This window comes from Acomys minous (assembly GCF_964271855.1).
Source record: "Acomys minous genome assembly, chromosome: 3".
Classification (NCBI taxonomy): Eukaryota; Metazoa; Chordata; class Mammalia; order Rodentia; family Muridae; genus Acomys; species Acomys minous.
Window position 1 is genome coordinate 135,673,957 of NC_140485.1, and position 20,641 is coordinate 135,694,597.

Genomic DNA, 20,641 nt, shown 5'->3' on the forward strand with positions numbered 1-20,641 from the left:
TGGAAAACAACCATGTCCTACAACAACAACAACAACAAAAAAGTCTACTCATTTGCTTTCAAAGTAAAAAAATAAATCTACTCAAATATCTGGCCAAATCTGTTAAAAATTCTGGGGGCGTTCTAGAAAAATTGGACAAAAGAGAGAAATTATTTTTCGAAGAATCTGGCTATTAGCCAAGGAACAAGTCATCTTTAATAATTTGTCTGTTTACCCTATTTCATGAACTTTAGACATTTCTTTTTAGAGACTAAAGTTTTAGAGAAGATTCACTGAAGGATCGAAGAGACAGCTTCCACTGAGAGATCGACTTGTGACAGCCATGAGTCTGTCTTCACTCAGGTTTGTAGAACTGAGCAACTCTGTGGAAGCCCCTCCTCCTCTTCCCCCTCCTCCTCTTCCCCCTCCTCCTCTTCCCCCTCCTCCTCTTCCCCCTCCTCCTCTTCCCCCTCCTCCTCTTCCCCCTCCTCCTCTTCCCCCTCCTCCTCCTCCTCCTCCGCTTTACTCAGCTCTCTGCTCATTCTGAACAGCCTTACTTCTTTCCTTTAGGAGAACAATCTTCCAGCCTGGGTCCAACACAGAGAATGGCAGACAGCAGAGATTCCAGAGGACTTTGTGGGCCAGGCAACAAGGACAAGAAACAACCCCTTCTGTATAAGCCATGGAGAAGGGGAACTGTTTGTTACCACCGTGCAACTTAACTCATCTCAATATACAGATGTTTGGAGTCCCTCTGTTGACCAGGGTTGTGGATGAACTCCTGGGTAAAAAAAAAAAAAAAGTGTTTCATTGGCATGAGTGTGGCATGCCAAAGACTCCAATACCTCAGACACATGGAACTGGCAAAACCTGGGCCCTTTCTGGTATACAGCTTATTTAAACTTCTCTGTTGATGTGTCCTTGGAGCTTTCTATCAGAAGAGAATTGAGAAGGAAAAGATACTTAGGGCACCACCGTGAGCTTGGGGCCTTTGGAGACAGAAATGCCTTCCTGTTTCACAGGAAGGATGATGACTTCCAGGACCAGGAACATGTTGAAATAGGTGAAGGATCCTCCCCGAAAAGGAGAAACAAACAAATAAAACTGTGTTGTTCTTCTTTCTTAGAATACCAAGTCTGTAAATTCTCTCCAGCTACATCCTTCCTAGGTAGATAATATCAGTTTTAATGAGGTTGGATCATGAGATAGAGCTGAAAACAGGACTCCAAGAACCCTTCATAGGAACCTAAGAACCCAACAGCAGGAGTGACCAGGTTTGCTCCTGCAGGTGTCTTACAGTAGCCATTGATTTTTCTTTATATTTTCCATGACTTGAGTATTTAGCAGTAGACACACTTCTCCTAGGACAGTCTCTGTGTTCCTTCCATTGTCTGCCTTCTGACTCACTGGAGCCTTACACTGAGGGTTCTTCCTCAGACCTCTGCACTCTCCATGGCCCCTCATAGAAGTGCTACCTCAGGTTATTACCTTGGCTATGCAGCAGCTCAGCAGCATGGCTTTGTAGGTGGACAGACACAGAGAGCTGGGGTTCCACGCATTGTGGGTGTTCCTGTATGGCATGGTTACCTCCAATGGCCTTGCTATGTACTCCGCAAAAAAGTTGCTCCATGAATCATTAAGTTAGAGAAAGATCTATAACAGCAAAATTATCAGTGTACACTGAGAGCAAACAGGCAATTTCTGAGCATTTAATCATTTAGCTCTCATGATGGGTCTGTTATCTAAATATAAAAAAATATAGTTTCTTTTCTCATCTTAGAGACCTACCTAACATTACACTGGAGTAAACACAAAGACAGGAACTCAAACAAAGTTTGAAAAGCAAAGAACTCAAGTACTTTAATTCCCAAAGACTTTCTTTCCTAAACAAAGCCCAAACTTCCTCACTTCAAGCTAAATTTCTTTGTTTCCTGATTTTAAAGGGGGAAGTAGGCTCATAATTTCTTTATTCTGAAATTTTTTGCCTGATTCTCCTTGGAGACAGATTAAAGCTACGCCTGGAAGCAGCTAATCCTCACAGGTAACAATAGCAGGAATACAGACAGTATTGTTGCAAATGGCGCACCTTCACTTGTCTCTTCTGAGGTTTTCAGGTGCCTCCCAAGAGCAAAGCCTATTGAGCACATGGCAAGGAAAGGGTGATTGTCTTGGCTTGTTCATGCTATTTATCATTGTACAAAATGTATAACCACAGCATCATGGTCAAGGGAACAGAAATTCATGTTTGATGACAGCTTAGACTCAGCAGTTCTCAACCTGGGGGTCAAATGACCCTTTTACCGGGATCACATATCAGATATCTTGCATATCAGATATTTACACTATGATTCATAACAATAGCAAAATTACAGTCATGAAATAGCAACAAAAATAATTTTATGGTGAGAGGGCATCCCACAACATGGGGGTCTGCATTAAAGGATAGCAGCATTAGGAAGGTTGAAAACTACTGGCTTAGAATATTACACACTCAAGTACACACACACACACACACACACACACACACACACACACACACACGCATACACACACAGAGTTACAGAGCCTAGATATACAGAGAGATAGTCATCTAGTTAAAATATTTTTAAAGAGAGTTTGGGAGTATGCAAGGCTGGGATGTGACAGCTCTGTGACAGATCTCTCAAATAAAAAACATAATGATGGAGCCTTTATGTTGCTTATGGCTCAAAAAGCAGTAAGGGGCTGAGCAAGATGAAGGCTCAATTCAGGGTTTAATGTTCTCATCTCTTTAAGTTATTAAGCAAATATGGAGATTTATGGTTTTGTCTTATAATAGGAGAGACAGAGAGAGGAAGCGCTTTAAGTAAGAGAACTTGAAACTAAGGAGTACCATTTCAGGGGACGGGAGATGGCTCAGCCTCTAACACAATTGTCCCCCCAGTGTGATCACTGCAGTCTGGATCCTTAACAAGCATGTAAAATCAAGGTAGGCAGGCCCACCTGCAACCCCAGTGCACAGGAGGCAGAAACAAGGGACCCAGAGAAAGCTGGCTAGTCAGAAGTTCCAAATCAATGTGTTCTGCATTCAACTGAGAGACCCTGCCTCAATATAGACAAAGGGGAACAATAGAGGAAGACTCCCAAGTTTGGCCTTCAACCTCCACATGACTTGTAAACATTCATATATTTACATATTTGAGTCCCCAAACATGTTACCACATACACACACATGCATGCATGCCACATACATGTAAAAAATAAATAAGGTGAATAAACTATACGAATGACATTCCAAACTGAAATATCATACGTGCAGTGGAATGCTAAAAATGGAGTCAATATTTGGATTTTGCAAAATGGACAATGGGCTTGACACATGCATATATCTGCATGTTTGTGTGTGTGTGTGTGTGTGTGTGTGTGTGTGTGTGTGTGTGTGTATGATTCTCTCTCTTATTTAAAGTATGTCCCTTTGAATAAAAGCAAAGCATCTCAAAGAATGCAAAGACACCTTAAAAGATAGCCACTAGGAATGCTAAATCAAAATCAGATTCCTTGGTGTCACTTCTGGTGTAGAATGAGTGGAGCCCTGGCAAGCTGGGTTCTACTCTGAGGGCTATTCATAAGACAGTCAGCTTGGGAAAAATCAAGTAGGAGAAACACCATGTATCAAAGACATTTCTTAAACAATTCTACATGAAAAAAAATTCTACATGAGGACACAAGGAGATCGAGCCTCAATAGAAGTGATGATTTTTCAAAATTAAGATGTTTCTGAAAGCAGAAGAACGGTCAAGTAACTACACATGTGCATGTAAGTATAACTGGGAGCAGATGGAAGGGTCACATAAGAACATCATTCTGTTCCCAAGAGATAAATCTGGGGCTGAGTTTTTTTATGCTAGAAAAGGAAGATCTTCACCCGCTTTTCTTTATGCTATGTTTGCCCACTGGTGGCTTCCTTCTGTTTGTGTCAAGGAAGGCCTGCTAGGTGGTCGAAGGGGTGAGGTTCTGATGTTGCTGCTAGAGACAGCACTTCCTGACCCCTCTGCATTCCAGAATGGCTCAGTGGGAGGCTAAATGATAAAACACTGTTGGTGGGAGTTGTGAGGGCACTCATAGCGGACTCCCTACTCTGCCACACTCGCGTTGTCATGCATGCAATCAATCCCTCTAGTCTCTGGGGACAGGCAGTGCCCAGTGCCACTGGATGTCATTGTCACTTGCACAGTGGGACCCATATTTTCAAAGGGGAAAGATGAAATGGTCCACACCTCTTAGCTCTTATAGAAACTCTAGCACCTTGGAACAAGAACGGAGGTTTCGGTGGACAGTAGCCTGCAAATGCAAACAATGTAAGAAACTGGACTAGATAGGAGCTCCCATGATCCCCACCATAACGATGTGCAGCTGGCCCAATGGCACCTTCCAAAGCTCTTTGACAAGAACATACAGAAGACACTGGCAAAGAACCGAGCGTGTGGCACCACTCCGAAGAGACCCTGCTGTCCAGCCGTTAACACGGGAGCGCAAGGGCACTTCTGGGTTTCAGGGAAATTTCAGAGCCTCGCAGACGTCCTAATTCTTGTACGTATGCAGAAATCCATAAGGAAATAAACTGCTCTGGAAAGGCTGGGAAGTCGACGCATGGGAGTACAGGTGCAACCCTTCTTCCCAGTGCATGGTACGGACTTGTTCTCTGAGTGCCTATCACAACGCTCCCCCTTCTGCACTGCTGCCCCAAGCATGGGAACCTAATCACCAGCCAATTGTAAAAACAATTCTGAGGAGCCCCAAGATCAGCTAGGCCTTCTGTCTACACGCTGATCACGGGATTCTTTATCAAGTGCAAATCTGACCTTGACACACACACAAACACACAAACATAGACCTTTAAATAAAGAAGGAAGGAAGGAAGGAAGGAAGGAAGGAAGGAAGGAAGGAAGGAAGGAAGAACACATTAAACTGACAGGTAAATCTATCTTTGTTTCTAGATGGAGCACTCTTTAGGGAAGAGATTATATTTTTTTTCTCACAAATGCATCCCACTCCCTCACAAAGTGATTGATATTAGAGATGATTATCCATAAATACTTTTAGAACGTAACCATCAATTAAGGATCAGCAATTTACTCGCCCCTAGTTCCTGCCATTTTCTAGCCTTGGTTTCACTGTTTCTGATTTTGTGTGCCATGATGGCCTGCTCTTATCAATCAAATGACATCTAACCAAGCTACTAACGCCATATAAAAAGGCAGATCCAACATTCACAAAAACCAAAAGCCCAAAGGAGACCACGCAGAGGGACCAGAGTGAGGAACTTCTACCAAGACTCTCTATGTCCTTTAAGTCTTTGGAGATTTTCTCAATTGGACACTGAGACTAAAGCAGCGGCTTCCAAAATGGCTATGGAGGAATCCAATTTCATAAGCTTCAGAGTACAAGATGTGGAATCCTAAGCCAGATAGAAGGTTTGCAGAAAATAACCAATATTCTTGTCAGCCCTGAATCCATCTACACACAAACAACAAAAAATAGACTCAGCGGGCTGTATATAACGTATATCTGTATGCATACATCTGTATGTGTACATCTGAAATTAGAAACAGGTACGGAGGTCAGGGAGGTTTGGTGAGGAGTTAGGGGGAAGAGTGGGGAGAAAAGAATGTTAAAAATTAAAAAAACTGAGGCCAGCTGACCTGGTCTATAAAGAGCCACCTCAAGTACAGACAAGGAGGTCCCAAGAAAGCTTCTCTGCCCTTTGTGATCACAGGCTTATGAATCTCACTATGTCTGCCAGAAAGTTTGGATCCTCTCAGTCAGTCACAACAGCTACATTGGTGTCGTGGAATGAATATAACTCCCCCCCCCCCCCTGCAACTGGCTTTCACGTAACTGTCCCTCAATACCTTTGTATCTTTGAACACCTGGCCCCCAGCTGCTGGCACTGTTGTGGGTGGAGGCTGTGGACTCTCTAAGACATAAGGCTTGGTTGATGGACGTAGGCCTTGAGAATTACGGTGCAGGCCTTGCTTCCTGATTCACCAAGATGGGGCCAGGCCTCAGGGAAGCTCCTTCTACCATCAAACAAGCTATCTCAAATGCCCTGCCCCTCCCTCAATCCTCTGACACCCTTTGAATCTGTGAGGGAAAAAAAAAACCGCTTCCTTTTCTCTGTTCTTTGTTGATGCCATTGTATCACAACAGTGAGAAAAGTGACTGGTACAATGGCCATTGCTATATCCACAACTGGATCCGTGGGTTCAATCACAATAAATGAATCTGTATTTGCATCCTTCTCTCACCATGCCCACTTTCTCCATACTCCCTTAACACAGAGGTATCTCCATCAGTGTTTGGAATACAGTACCATAACCACATAGGTCTATTCTGAAAGTATGTAAATATAGAGAGACTTCTAAAGTGATCAATATCTTAGGATTTCCCCCTGCCCCAGAAATTCCTTCTAAAATAATAGATTAAGCAGGTTCTAGGGCATTTTCTCCTAGGCAGGGACAAAGGATTCAAGGTCTTCAGTGTTCCAGGCACGTTCCTCTGTTTCTTCCTTACAGAGGTCGGCTCTTAATTTTTTTTTTTTTTCTGTTTCATTCAAAAAGCAATTCCACTACCAACCTGAGGTTAGCTACATTAATCTAATGTCAACTCCATTATTGTTAATTATTTTATAGTAGCTATATTTTAACAGAAGGGGTACAAAGATCCCCCGTGTCATTTGATACCCCACCATGAATTATATTGAAATAACCACATTGATTTCCAAATCTCAGCTAGCAACTAGGACATAATTAAACTTTTATCTCTGCAAATTTTGCTGTCTTTTTTTTTTTTTAACCTGGTTGCCTATTGTTCAGCAGGCTAATCTTATTTTGCTCCTCAGGTGGGCCTAAAATTTCATTCAATGCTTAGGAAATAAATTAAAATGAAAGACATGTAATATCTGGTCATTTCTCAAATAAGGGTTTCCATTGGCATATTTTCACCAGGCTCACCCCCTCCCTGCTTCTTATTTGACTTTAATAAAGCTATACTCTATTCAAGGTAAATGAAAGTGTTCCTCTGAGCTCTTGGAGTTAAATTAAAACAGTTATAAATCTAAAGAAGCAGCCATTTAGAGACCCTGTTTGACCTAACTCTGAACAGAAAAGATAACCTGTAGCTACAAAGAAAGTCGGCTCTGGTGGGACCACTCTGTAAAACCCACCCTGCTGCAGGCTGCAGGCTGCAAGCTCTCCCCTCTCCCTCCACCCCTACCCCTTCACGGTTCTTATCTCTCCTTACTCCTTCCTTATCCGTTACTGTAGGCCTTCAATTTGATGGGAAACTTTCTTCAGACTCTTGGAAATGGTTTCTTTCATCAGAGAGAGGTGGTAGTTAGTGGTGGTGAGGAGGGGCTGGGGTGGTTTCCTTGCCAAGGAAACTACCGTGTGACGAAATAGGGAGAAGATGACCGAAAACAAATCAGTCCCCATTTCTGTTGATCACCAACCAGAGATAGAGCAGTTCTTGTTGTGGTGATCTGTGCCTCAGTTTCCTAACCTGAAGCTCTGAGGTGTGAGAGATTGAAAGGCCGGGAATAAGGCAGGCAGTGTAAGGTACTCACTGTCAATTCAAAAGTCGCATAGGTGAGAAAAATTTAAAAATAACATCGACCCAAATGTACATGTGATGGACCAAACACAGAGCTGCAGCCCGGCATGGACCATGGGAACGTTTGTTTGGCAAGCTATGAGCATGGCGAATAGGCGCCTTCTTTTTAGCTTTCTAAACCTTGTTCCCAGGGAGACCTATTTCATACTGCTCCCTATGGACCATACTGAACTCCATAACGATGGAAACCAAGATCAAGAACTCTCACTTATCTAAAGACCTTGGGAGGGCCTGGATGCTACCAAGCTGTCCTTGTGCCACATCGTCCCCTAAACAGATGCAGCAGCACAGCAAACTGACATTTTCAAAGATTAGCTGAGGTTTGCCCTTACCCATCTGGCCAGTTCAGACACACCAAAATCAATCCTCCAGAAACAGGTGACAGGCTTCACAGAAGGATAGAATACAGGTTTTAAAAATGGGCTTTAAAAAAAAAAGCCTTTCATTACAGGTGTGTGTGTGTGTGTGTGTGTGTGTGTGTGTGTGTGCGCGCGCGCGCGCGCACACGCATGTGTGTGACTGTGAGTGCAAACCTGAATTAGCTATGGTGTGCATTTGGAGGTCATAGAACAACTTTTGGGCATCAGCCTCTTATTTAGAGGCCCCAGCAAGCATCTTTATCCACTGAGCCATCTTGTTAGTCCACGTATAGACTTTAGGAGACAAAAATCCCTGACTTAGTGCTCTTAGGTCACAGTTTGTCTTTCATTTCTTGGGTTAAATATAAGGATGATGACAACTCTGTGGTGACTCAAACCAAGGAAAGTCATTTCACAGTGGCTGCAAAGCCAGAACCATGCCAGGAAACAGCAGGGTCCTTAGAATCAGGCTAGGGACAGCTGTGCATTGACTCAGAGCCATGTCAGAAAATCCCTTCAAGCCCCATGATGGCAGCAGAAAGAGGTAGGGTCAGAAAGAGGACCAATGAAGCGATCTCCACACTCCTGTCTATACATTGAGGTCTCAGAAGTAGACACAGCATGTTATTTAAAGAGATAATGACAGCCACACCTCAGCCACGGCAGGTTCATAACACACTGTTTCTTCCTCAAATAAGCCCCCGCCGCCAGCACACACACACACACACACACACACACACACACACACACACACACACACACACATACACACACACACACACACACACAATCTGTCTGCTTAGCACAGCCTCAAACAGAAATCCAGAGTCATCTATTTCATGTAGTAAGAACAAGGGCCAGGACATTCCATAGGAGATGCTGAGGTTGACCAGTTCTCCCCATCTCCTATCAGGGCTAGACCACCTTGGCTCTTGCCTTCTGGAAACCATAAGCAGAAAGGGAAAGACATGCCTTTTCCCAGAAAGTCCTTTACTCAGTGGCTATGCTGACCTGCTTCGTGTGTTGCTCCAGCATCGCTCCTGCCTGGTGATTTATAGGATCTTCAAGATCTTTCTTTCACATTTAAATACCTTTATGCAAATGCATACCAGCAGCACAGCAGCAGAGGGTTTTTGCATTAAGGCTCTGTATTATTCACATACAAAAATTCCATTTAAATCTCATTAAGCTTGTGACATAAATCCAAACAAACTAGAAAATGCCCCGTTAAGGTAGAAAAGTGACATATGTCTTCCAGTCCTGTGGCAAAATAACAACGAATTTTTAAAAATAAAATAAAATAGAGGGAAGAAATGACGGCGGTGCTTCCCAGTTGGGGCAGCCTGGAGAAGGACACATCTGTTACTTTTCTGCCTCTAACTATTGGCCGTCTCATGCTTTTATCTCAATAGCATTTAAATGAAGTATTTGTCAGCGGCTGTTTCTGGTAATGTGACGTATATGATTCACTGAGGCCAATAGCTGGGTTTCTGGAAACCTAGCACAAAGCATCCTGGGAATATCCTAAGAGGTCTGTCTGCTAACAGCATTTTTTTTTTATTTCCCTCTAGGCATTTCTAGAGGTTCGAGATATAATTTATCTGTCATGTAGTATTAACAATATTCCTTTCAGAGACTTAAAGATTAGCAAGGCCCCAAGCCACCAAACACTGAATGCCCTTCATGTTTTCCATGGCTCATCTCTAATCCAGTTTTTTTCCTTGAAAACAATTATCATAATATCAGACGGTTACATGGGCTTAACTACAACACCCCACACTCCGTATGACCATCTCTAATTGCCAATTAGTTCAGACTGTCATTCTACAGTGTGTGTAGGGTAAAGACTGGGGAACAGGGAGGGAGCCAGTCCCTCTTTATGGTTGTTATTATGGGTCTGATCTGCCTGCTTGCTGTCACCTAGCACAAAATCAGAATGGCTCTTGAGTGGCAGATTACTGAGTTATAATCACTAGTGTGTTTTCCTTGAGGAAAACATGGATTGGGGCTTGCCTTGAGCAGCTTCTGGACTCCCTCAGAAGGCTGAACAGCTTCTTATGAGTCTGGGATAGAAGGTCCCATGGGGGGGGGGAGGGACTCCTCAAGAAGATGACAGAGCCAAATAACTTAGGCCCATAAGGGTTTACCTACATAAAAGCACCAACCATAGAGCAGGCATGGACTGCACCTAGGCCCCCGACACATATGTAACTGATGGGCAGCTTGGTCTTCATGTGGGTCCCCTAGCAAGTGGAGCAGGGGTTGTCTATGACATTGACTGTTGCCTGCTTTTGGATTGCTTTCCCCTAGCTGGGCTGCCTTGTCTGGCCTCAGTGGAAGAGGATGAGCTTAGACCTGATGCAATTTGATGTGCCAGGGTGGGTTTGTATGGGGGGGGGGCTCTCCTTTCATGAGGAGAAGGGGAGGGGGAAAGAAGGAAGAAGGTGGAAGGGTAGGGCCAGATGGAGAGGAGGGAGGGGGCTGCGATCAGGATGTAAAATGAATAAATAAGTAAGTTTAATTAAGACAAAAAGAATTTGGGGAGCCCTGGCTTGTGCAAGGTGAACCACGGTCACTAGCACTGTTCACAGCCCTCCACTTGCGCCTGGCACCTGCAGAGACTTCACCAGGAAAGGTGGGTTTGTTGCCAGCCCCAGGGCTCAGCTCTGCTCTGAGACCATGAAGCACAATAAACACACCAGTTTTCCATCTCTATCCATATCAGAAAAGGATGCATAAGGTAAGGGGGAAAAAAAAAAGAACAGAGAAAGAAACGGAGACAGTCACTAAACAAGATGATATGGTTCAAAGACACATACATGCCCACTGCACAGCAGCCACTGGTCCACATTTCCTCAATCGCAATCTCATCAAGGCTTCCTAGGTCACAGCCATCCCACCTTCCTTGCTATTCCTCTCAGACTACAGCCGTCCTGACAACACAGTCAGCCAACTGTGCAATGTGTTGGCGCCTCGTGTCTCAGACCGTGATGACCGTTAAGCCCATGGACACCTATTCCATGGCAACCTGCCTGGCTTAGAGTATCAGATCTTACTAAGGAGCTTGAGGTTCCCTCTTCTGTGACAACTTATTGAGTGTAAGATTTACTTTAAAGGGCCAAGCACATAGGATGGGCTCCTGAAGGCTCATACTATCATCACTCTCTGTCTTCAATTCTCTCTCAGTAAAGTTAGGAGCTCTTCTAATTTTGCTCACTAGGACACAGCATGTTGTTCAGCTGGAAAAAAAATGACTGATAGAAAAAGCCTTCTTTTAAAAAAAGAGGTCATTGAGATAGGATTGACATAAAATCTGTACATTAAGAATGCAATGATAAGCCTAGACAAATGTCGACATCTGTAGGGCCATCACTACCTCACAAGAGATAATTCTCCACCATCCCTACCCCCTCAGATAATTGTTGCCATGGTTACAGGCTTTCTGCCAATATGAATTTGGTTGTCGTCTCTAGAACTTTCTATAAATGGGCTTATGCAGTGTGGCTTCTTTCACTCAGCATGCTGATTTTCAGATTTATTCCTTTCTTTGTTTCTTTCTTTCTTTTTTCATAGCAGTATTTTGCTCTTTGGCACCCACCCACCATAGACATTTGAGTTGTTCAGAGGATTTGACTATGACAACATGGCCACAAAGAACCTTTCGGTTCCAGCCCTTGTGTGGATCTCTGCTTGCCTCCTAGTTTGTGGGATGGTTGATTGTCATGTGAAGGTGCAGGTTAAACTTTCATCTGGGTGTGACGATGTAGGCATGTTGGGATCTTTTCCTCAATCACTTTTCCGCCATGTTTGTGAAGGCAACATCTCTCACTGAATCAGGAAGCCCCCATTTCCCTTCTGGCTAGTCTGGCTTGCCCACAAGCCCTCATGAGGGAATCTCCATATCTTTCTCCTCGACCAGCACCAGGGTTACAGGCACCTTTTGGCACAACTGGCTTTTTGTTGTTGTTTCTGTTTTGTTTTTTTCAAGACATGGTCTCTCTGTGTAGTCTTGGCTGTCCCAGACCTGCTTTGTAGACCAGGCTGGCCTCAAACTCACAACGGTCCGCCTGCCTCTGCCTCCTGAGTGCTAGGATTAAAGGCATGCGCCACCACGCCTGGCTGGCACAACTGGCTTTTTAAGTGGGTGCTGGGGACCTGAGTGTAGGTCCTCATGCTTGGGCAGTCTCAGGGGGTTAACTTTTTAACAATGAGCAAGAATACTTTTCAACGTGGTTGTAAGATCTTACATTGCCAACCGCAGCGAACAAAGATGGTAGTTCCCCTACTTTTACTGACGTCGTCAATCTGTTTTTCATCAACTGGTAGGAAGTAGCCCCTTCCTGCAGCTTTTCTTGCATTTCGCCGGTGACTGCAGCAACATCTCTATATGCCCCCTATGTGTCTTCTTCTTTGGTAAATTGCTTATCCATATTCCTAACCAACCCAGGTCAGGAAGCACATCCCACATAAAGACCAACATCTGTGAGAAAAGTACTGCGGCGCAGAGAGGGACTCTTCCCAGTGTCCAAGGAATAGTAATTTGTGAGTGCAGCTCTCTCCCTGAAAAGTAACCTAGGCAACTGTTGGCATCATAATTCACACATCAGAGTAGTGCTCTTCAGCAACGGCAGAGGAGACTAATAATGCATTACCAGCTGTACGACCTTGCGAGTTGGAGGTCTTTAAGCCAATGAGGAACAAATGAAGCTGGGAGGTTTATCTAAGCTTTCCTTGGTAACAGCATCAATGGCCTGTTTTTTAATTGGCTTGTTTTCTCAGCATTGAGTGTCTGAGAGTTCTCTGTGTAGGTTGTTTGGGTACCTTCTCACATGCGTGTTTTATAAACACTTCCCTGTAAACTGTGTGGTGTCATTTTATACTGGTATGAAAACTCAAAAGCAGTGATTTTGGTTGGTTCAGGTTATGAGTCTGTGGAATAATGAAGCCCGCCTTTGGGGAAATATCAATGAAATTATTGGCCAACCCAAGATCGCAAAGAGTTCTTCCTCTTTGGATTTGTTTCCAGGAGTTTTCTAGCTGCGCTTTATATGCGGGCCTACATTTCATGTCAAAGGATCTCTCTTGGTATGTCTTCAGGTGTGCTGATCTTGGTTTCTTGTTTGCAATGTCAAGCGGCAATGGTGTAGTATAAAAGTAAAATCCAAGTCATCTTAAGAAGGCAAGGTGCCGTGATTTGAGTGAGCCACCTATAGGGGTATGGGGTGGCAGTTTTGTTCTCCCAAGCTTGACAAAAGATATTAAGATGTGTGTCAGGTAGAACCCAATGGAAGGTCATTACTGACCCTCTCCCCTGTCTCCCTGCTTCCTGGTGTGCCAGGTGATCTCTCCATTGTGTCTCTCCATTGTGATGAAGGGTTAAAGCCAATGTGCTGCTATTTGTATATTTAGCATCTAAGACCATGAATTAAATATCTTTTTTATATACAATACTCAGCCTCATTTATTTCATTATAGTAACAGAAAACAGTCATTAACTACTACAGAAAGAATTAAAAAATGTTGTTTCCAGTACATTTCTGTTTAAGCTACTATCACAGGATGTGCATTCTTGTAAAGTGAACCAAAGAGAGAAGTAGTAGATAATTCTAGAGTAAGTCTTGATCAAAAGAAACATCTCACAGATCAGAAAGGGAGGAGATAGGGTAGAAAGGACATTACTGGGGAGAGGGGTGATAAAAAAAAAGAAGAGAAAATTCTAAAAGGTGATTAGATGTCTTTAGTTGTTTGGAGAGTTCATAGACAAGCAGTTAGACACTGTTGATTCTTCAAAAGGCAAGTTTAAAGAAATACATAAACATAAGCAAATGAAAAATAATATAATTATTAACTCGAGGAAAAATGAAAAGTTATGTGAGACAGGAAATCTAATAATCCTGTGCTACATAGTTTACAAATATAAAACACTTACCTATTCATAATAATGTAAAAGCTGTCAGATAATTCACCAAAAACGTGCTACAATTCAATGCAGAGAATGGGTCCCCAAGAGGGAGCGGTAGACAGGCTAATTCCTCAACTATCACTGCAGAAGAGTGAGGGCTATGAGCAGACTTAAATTAAAAAAGAAACACAAGCATAATTCTTAGAAATATAGGGCTGGGATATAGCTCAGTGGTACAGTACTTGGCAAGGTCCTGGATTTGATCCCCAGTGGCAAAGAATAACAAAGGAAAGGATAAACACCTGTTATTCTTAACATAACAAGTAGAAAATCATGAACTAGTGCCTTCTGGTGTGTCAGTGGGGAGAGGCGAGGGGAGTGAATCCAAGGGCTCCTGACAGAATGGAGACATGAAGAAGTGGAAAATATTTTTAATTTATGATGGATGTGTTTTATTATGGTTGTTTAAATTTTTAAAAAACATTTTCTAAAGGGTTGAGTGTTTGTTGTCAGCGAGTCTCTCAGAGATAGACCCTGAGGCTAAAGAAAATCCACAGGAAGACATGGCCACCCAGCGAGAGGACACTTGAATAACTAGGCTATCTGCTTTGGGTGGCAGGAGCATCCATATTCCAACCCCTGTCTTAGGGCTTTGACTTCCTTCTCCATCTGCACAGTCATCCTTATCCCAGAGAGTCCCCGAGAGGTCACTGTGAAGTTGGAATAGATCCCAGCTTTCAAAGGCAGTTGGGCCTTTGACAGGATCAAATGCAAGAAGTAAAGTAGTGGAAGTCTGGGCACCCCACAACTCAGCCACAGCCTAAACTAAGTGGCATGGCCAGCTGCTGATGGGGCCATTCCCCCCAGGGTTGCTGAGCCTGAGCAATGGTGACAGCGTGAGTGAAGTTGCCATGGTCTTCTCTGGCCATCCTGGTGGGGGGGCGGGGGGAGGAGCGGGACGGTGTTGGTAAAAACAGCCCAGCTCAGACAATGCAGCAGCTGCCTTGACTAAGAATAGAATGCTGTGTTTGATTTGAATTAGCCATTTGAAACAAGAGCAAAACAGCTCCAAGAGCAGCGCCATCTGTTTTCCTTTAAGGCTTGGTCATAAATAACAAGATGAAAATACATTTCCTGCTCTGGATTTGTGACCTGAGCTGCCTCCCACCCTGTTGTCACTGACCACGTCTGCTCTAAGTGCACGTGACATGAATGGGGCAGCTGTTGGCTGTGAGGCGGATGGACTCTGTGGTTGGTTGGGATGAGGGTTTTTTTTTTTTTTTTTTTTTTTTTTTGGTTTTTCTCCTCTTTAACGTCTCTGCTCACAGCAGCTCCTTTATTTCACCCTCATTTGTTAAATGGGGAGATAAAAATGAAGTGTTCTCTGCACACCGTGTTATAACAGCAGCTCACACGTCAGATCATCAAGCAGCGAAGTGACCAGACAGCCACACTGACAGGCTAGCCTCTTCTGGAGGGGTCAAGGCGATGAAAGACAGAAAAGGGGCACATGCAGCCATCCTTTGCACAACAGAGAGGCTGTTAAGCCTGGGGAGGGGAGGAAGAGAAGGAGGGAGGGAGGGAAGGAGGGAAGGAAGGAAGGAGGAAGAGAAGTGAGAGCACAAGCAGTGTTGGGAGAAGGCTCAGCCCGTGTGTTTGCCACACAAGCTTAAGATCTGAATTCAGATCTCCGACATCCCGGTAAAATAGCTAGGCTCTCACCCATTGTAAACAATCAGGCAGTTCCACCACAGGCATTTCCACAGGGCTGCTGTCAGGGACCTAGCAGCAGCGGCTTACATTATCACCAGCCAGGTGCGCCGGGTCCAGTGCATAAAAGGCCCTGGCCACCCCAGACTGCCCATATCCTCCTCCTCCTCTTCTTCCTCCTCCTCCTCCTCCTCCTCCTCCTCCTCCTTCTTCTTCTTCTTTCTCTCTCTCTCTCTCTCTCTCTCTCTCTCTCTCTCTCTCTCTCTCTCTCTCTCTCTCTCTCTCTCTCTCATCTCTTGGTTTCTTAGCTAGCAGCACACCTTGGCATGAGCCTGTCAAAGGCACACCCTTTCTCCCTTGCTGCTTTATCCTAATGCCTGTAATCCTAGTTCTGCAGAGTTTGGGATAGGAGAAATCACTGGTACTATCTGCTCAGTCACAGCAGCCAAATTGGTGATCCTCAGTCAAGTAGGTAGGCAGATAGACAGACAGACAGACAGACAGACAGACAGACAGACAGACAGATAGATGGGAAAGCAATCAAATCACCTGACATTAAGTTCTGGGCTCCTCATACATGTGCACCCATGTACAAGTGAACTCTCATATTCATGTGAACACACACACACACAAACACACACACACACACACACACACACACACACACACACATAGTAATTACTCTCTCTGGGGAGATCACGGGACCACACGCCTCCCTGACACCCTTCCTAACCAAGCATTCCCGGCCCTGTCAGCTGCGATTATCTAGTTCTGCCCTCGGTTGTCTTTTAATTCTCATTAACGGTGGAACATTTTGCTTCTTAGAGGCGTGTGTCCCCAGCTTGGTCAGCTGTCCATCCAGCTCAGGAGGCATTTCAGATGACAGATACACACTGTGACGGGATGCGGTTTCACCCAGTGCTCCATGAGAGACCCTGCACCAAGAGGCAAGCATCTCCTCGGAGCCATGCACCCCCTGATTTGGTTTTTTTGTTGTTGTTTTGGCTTTAGTTCTGGAGAAGGAACCTAGGGCCACACTGCTGCTAGGCAAGTTCTCACCCTGAGCCTCGTGCTAGCTGACTAGCCTGTTTCGTAAGGAATGGTTTTGAAGCAGAAGACAGATGTGACAAAGGAAATGTTATAAGGCATGTCTGCCAGCTAATGAAGGTGTTGCCTTGGAGACCTGGTACAGATGCTGGGTTCCTGGAACGACACTAGACACATGGCAGCGATGGAACCTGAGTGCAGAACAGAGCACTCTGCCATCAGGGGGAAGCTTATGTAGATCTGGGAACGGCTTGGATGGGAAATCTGTTGAGAAGGCTCATTCGGTTCTTAGACCGACATGCATTTTCCTGTTCTCAGCTTCAGCCCAGCCAGACCTGGAGACATGTTATCAGATTAACGTTCTTCCCTCCTCCCTTTTTTTTAAATGCTATTTAAATACAGAACAACAGCAACGAAATGCCATCTTCATTCGTTCCTCTATTTACACGGACTAGGCCTCAGTGGTCCACAGTCTACCTCTTCATCTGACCCCTAATGGTACACTGCTCCTTCCAAGCATCTCACAGTGACCAGCTCTCACCCAGCTCTATGCACTGAGGCCCAGCAGCTCACCCTGCACAGCAAGAGCTCACTCCCTCTCTCCGAGTGAGCCGGAGCCCCAGACAGAGGCGGTCCATGCAGGAGCCAGCAGAACAAGTGTGCTCAGCACAGGGTATGTGCTGAGTCATGCACGGGGACAGTTGGTAGGTCTTGAGACTTCACAAAGTGAAGACAGAATCTGTTGGACTTCTCTATGCAGTGGCACCCTCAGTGATTTGAATCTGGGACTCCGAGAAGCTTGTACCTGACAGATATCTACACTTTGCAGGAAATCATTCAGAAATACCACTAAATTGAAACCTTATCAAATTCAGAAAAGAATCCTTTCTGAACATGTCACCCTATCCCTTGCTCTTACCACGCTGAAGAAGACATGTGATTACTACTTGTGCCTCTATTTTGATATTCCTCACATATATTTCAAAAATAATATTTACATAGTTATAACCCATGTCATTCCATTTCTAGGAATTTTACCTGGTGTTCTGCAGACTCAGCAACCACTCTGAGGTAGTTGATGATGTCATTCCCATTTTACCAAAGAGAATGGACACCAGGAAATAGCAAGCTCTAGGTCACCCATCTGTTAAACCTCACAGCTATGGCTCAGTTCTGAGTCTGTTTCAAATCCCCATACCAGGGGGATCATATACACCAGTCATTCCTGAGAATCAGAAACGCTGTGGCACGTGACTGAGCTCCTCAAGGATTTGGTGATTAAATGTCTGCTGAAAGTATTCTAAACCATCAACAAAACAGCCCCAATAGAGATTACAAGCCTTGTAGAACTCAGTATATAATATCACTCTGGCCGCTCTTTAAAAAACAAAAAACAAAAAACAACAACAACAAAACGGTCTTTAAATTATATACCTTCTAATTCTAGAAAAGTCTCTATTTACTCAAACATATTGGAAACCACCATTACTTATTAGCATAATTAATAGAGGGCAGACATCTTGAGTGAAAACAATGTTGAGATATGCCATGTCAATTGCCCCCAGCAATCGTCAGGTGAATGGAACATAGGCAGGCCTTGCAATATTCGGGCCTTTATTCTCACTGCCTTTTAAATGAAGCTTTTGGTTGATCATTTTAATAACTCATTTCAAGACAGGGTCTATGGAGCCCAGGCTAGCCTCATGTTCCTGGTAATCTCTGTATTGGTCACTTTTCTGCTGCTGTGATAAAACACCATGACCAATGCGACTTACAGAAGAAAGAGCTCATCTGGGCTTCTGGATGCAGTGAGAGTCCAGCATGGCAGAACAGCAGCAAGTATGGCGGCAGGAGCAGGAAGCAAAGAGCTCAATGCTCAACTGTGAGCTTGAAGCAGAGAGAGCAAACTGAAAGTGAGGCAAGGCTCTCAAAGTTTGCTCCGGGGCCACACTTCCTGCAGCAAGGCCCTTCCTCCTAAACCTCCCAGACAGCACAATCAACTGAGGACCAAGTGTCTAAATACCTGAGCCCTTGGAAGGGGTTTCCCTCCCAAACCACAACCCTGAACTCCTTATCCTCCTGCTTTGCCTACAGATGCTGTGCCTGTACCCATGAGCCACTCTGTTTTATGCAGTACTTGAACCCAGGAGTTCATGCATGCAAGGCAAGCACTCTACAAACTGAGCCACAGACCTACCCTTGATGGCTATTTTTACATCATAAACCTGTCTATACATCTTCTCAGTCCTGTTTAGATGTCTTTTCACCCAACTGTTTTCACGAACTTTTAACTACTGGTTTCTTTGCATTGTATACATCAGAGAATTGAGAGCCAAAGTGGTTCAAGGAATGCAAATCCCCTCCATTTCTTACAAGTTCTGTGCTGTGTGTTCGTCTTCTGGGCGCGTATTAGGTGGGCAGCTGCTACAATGTTGCTATTTTGCCTGGCTCTTGACATTCCTCTGCTTGGTGAGCTTTCCTCATCCCTCTGCCCCAGAGATTCCGAGCTGGTTTGCCCTCTGCCAATGGGACCCAGGCTTTTTCTCCTCCCAGACACCTGCCTCTAACCTGTGATGTACTTAACAAACCTCAACCAAAGCATCCCAACTGCAGACTGCAACCAAGAGAGAAGATATATTTTGTTGCTGATTCTTTTTTTTTTTTTTAATTCTGTGCCATCATTCTTGACAGGGCAGATGTTAGTGAGTTGGCACAGTCACTGGTTATTACAACTTCTTACCTTTGAGTTTTCATTTGGGTTAAAGAGGTCACAGAATCTAGAAGAAACATCCTTCCTGCTCATTGCTGGGGATGCCAGTATAACTGGTGCGCATCATAAAAGCAACAGATACTCTTTACCACATGATCACGGCTCATCCTGTGTTGCAGATTTTCTGTTTCACTGGCATCGTCAGGACCACCTGATCTTCATAGTCACTTTTTGTCTGGCTTGATTCCATCTTAGCACATAAACTGGGCCTTCTGTTATCGGTAGGAAGAAAAGGAACATGGTTATATGTAATGGTTACTTTTGAAGATAAAAGAAAAGTGAGGGTTAAGGAAAGGATTTTGAAGTTAATTTACCAAAATCCGACTCCATCCGTGCCCTACGCAGACTGAAATAAGGCACTAATTACGAGAGGATTAACACTGTTCCCCATGGTAACCATGGAGTCCCCTGTCAGTGGAAGGTGATGGCAATATTTGCATGTATCCGAGAGCGCGGGATTCGCAGATTATGAGCAAAGTCTTAACATTCTATTCAAACACAGTGAATATCCACAGTGAAGACAAGGGCAGGCTCTCATGGTCTAAAGAAAACCAAGTCATTTTGAGACCAGCAACTCCTTCCTCGGTGCTCTGTGGGTGCTGGCGAGGGTGCTGCAAATGTGTTGACTGGCGGCATTGATTCTGCTGGCAAGGAACTGGCCTCCCTGTGTGGACAAATGACTCCAATAACGCTGTGCAAAAAAGAAAAAGAGATTTCCTTATTATTCTGTGCTATACACTCAGCCTTCCCCCTCGCTGCTGCCCACTCAGATGACTGTCAAGTTCAGTGTGAATGTAATGGCTCAGTGAGAGAGTCATAAATAAACACAATTTCTCTCCCTGAATGATTCAGCATGGTGTGCCTATGTTGAACTAGAGAATACCATTAGCGTGGTCAATTTTAGTTATAGACAGAGTTAATGTTTTTTTTCTTCTTCTTCTTTAACCAAATTCTGACCCAGCTTTACTGCCTACCTTGAAATTAGGTCCAGCACTTTTTGTGGAATGCCACAACTCTATAAAATGTAGTAAACACAGAGATATTGGGGCCAGCAAAAAGAAGAAAGGGATTTCTGATTAGCTCTCACACCCTTGGTGGAATTTTTCTCTCCCTTTCAAGTTTTTTTTCCCCTTACCCCACCTAGGTCAAGATTTTGAGAGCACAAGGAATCTCTCACATGCTGATAACCTTGAAAGATGAATGGAGGATGATCTAAGCCCTTTC

The 20,641-nt window shown here is 44.2% G+C and overlaps 1 long non-coding RNA gene across 1 annotated transcript in view; it reads right to left on the reverse strand.

Moving 5' to 3' along the window:
- The window catches only part of LOC311595086, a 344,736-nt gene that overhangs the window by 28,218 nt on the left and 295,877 nt on the right, over positions 1-20,641 (reverse strand). The window contains exons 8-9 of the long non-coding RNA XR_014778308.1: positions 19,732-20,108; positions 19,388-19,629 (exon numbers count right to left, since the gene is read on the reverse strand). This is a non-coding gene — a long non-coding RNA (uncharacterized lncRNA). The remainder of the gene's footprint in view (positions 1-19,387; positions 19,630-19,731; positions 20,109-20,641) is intronic.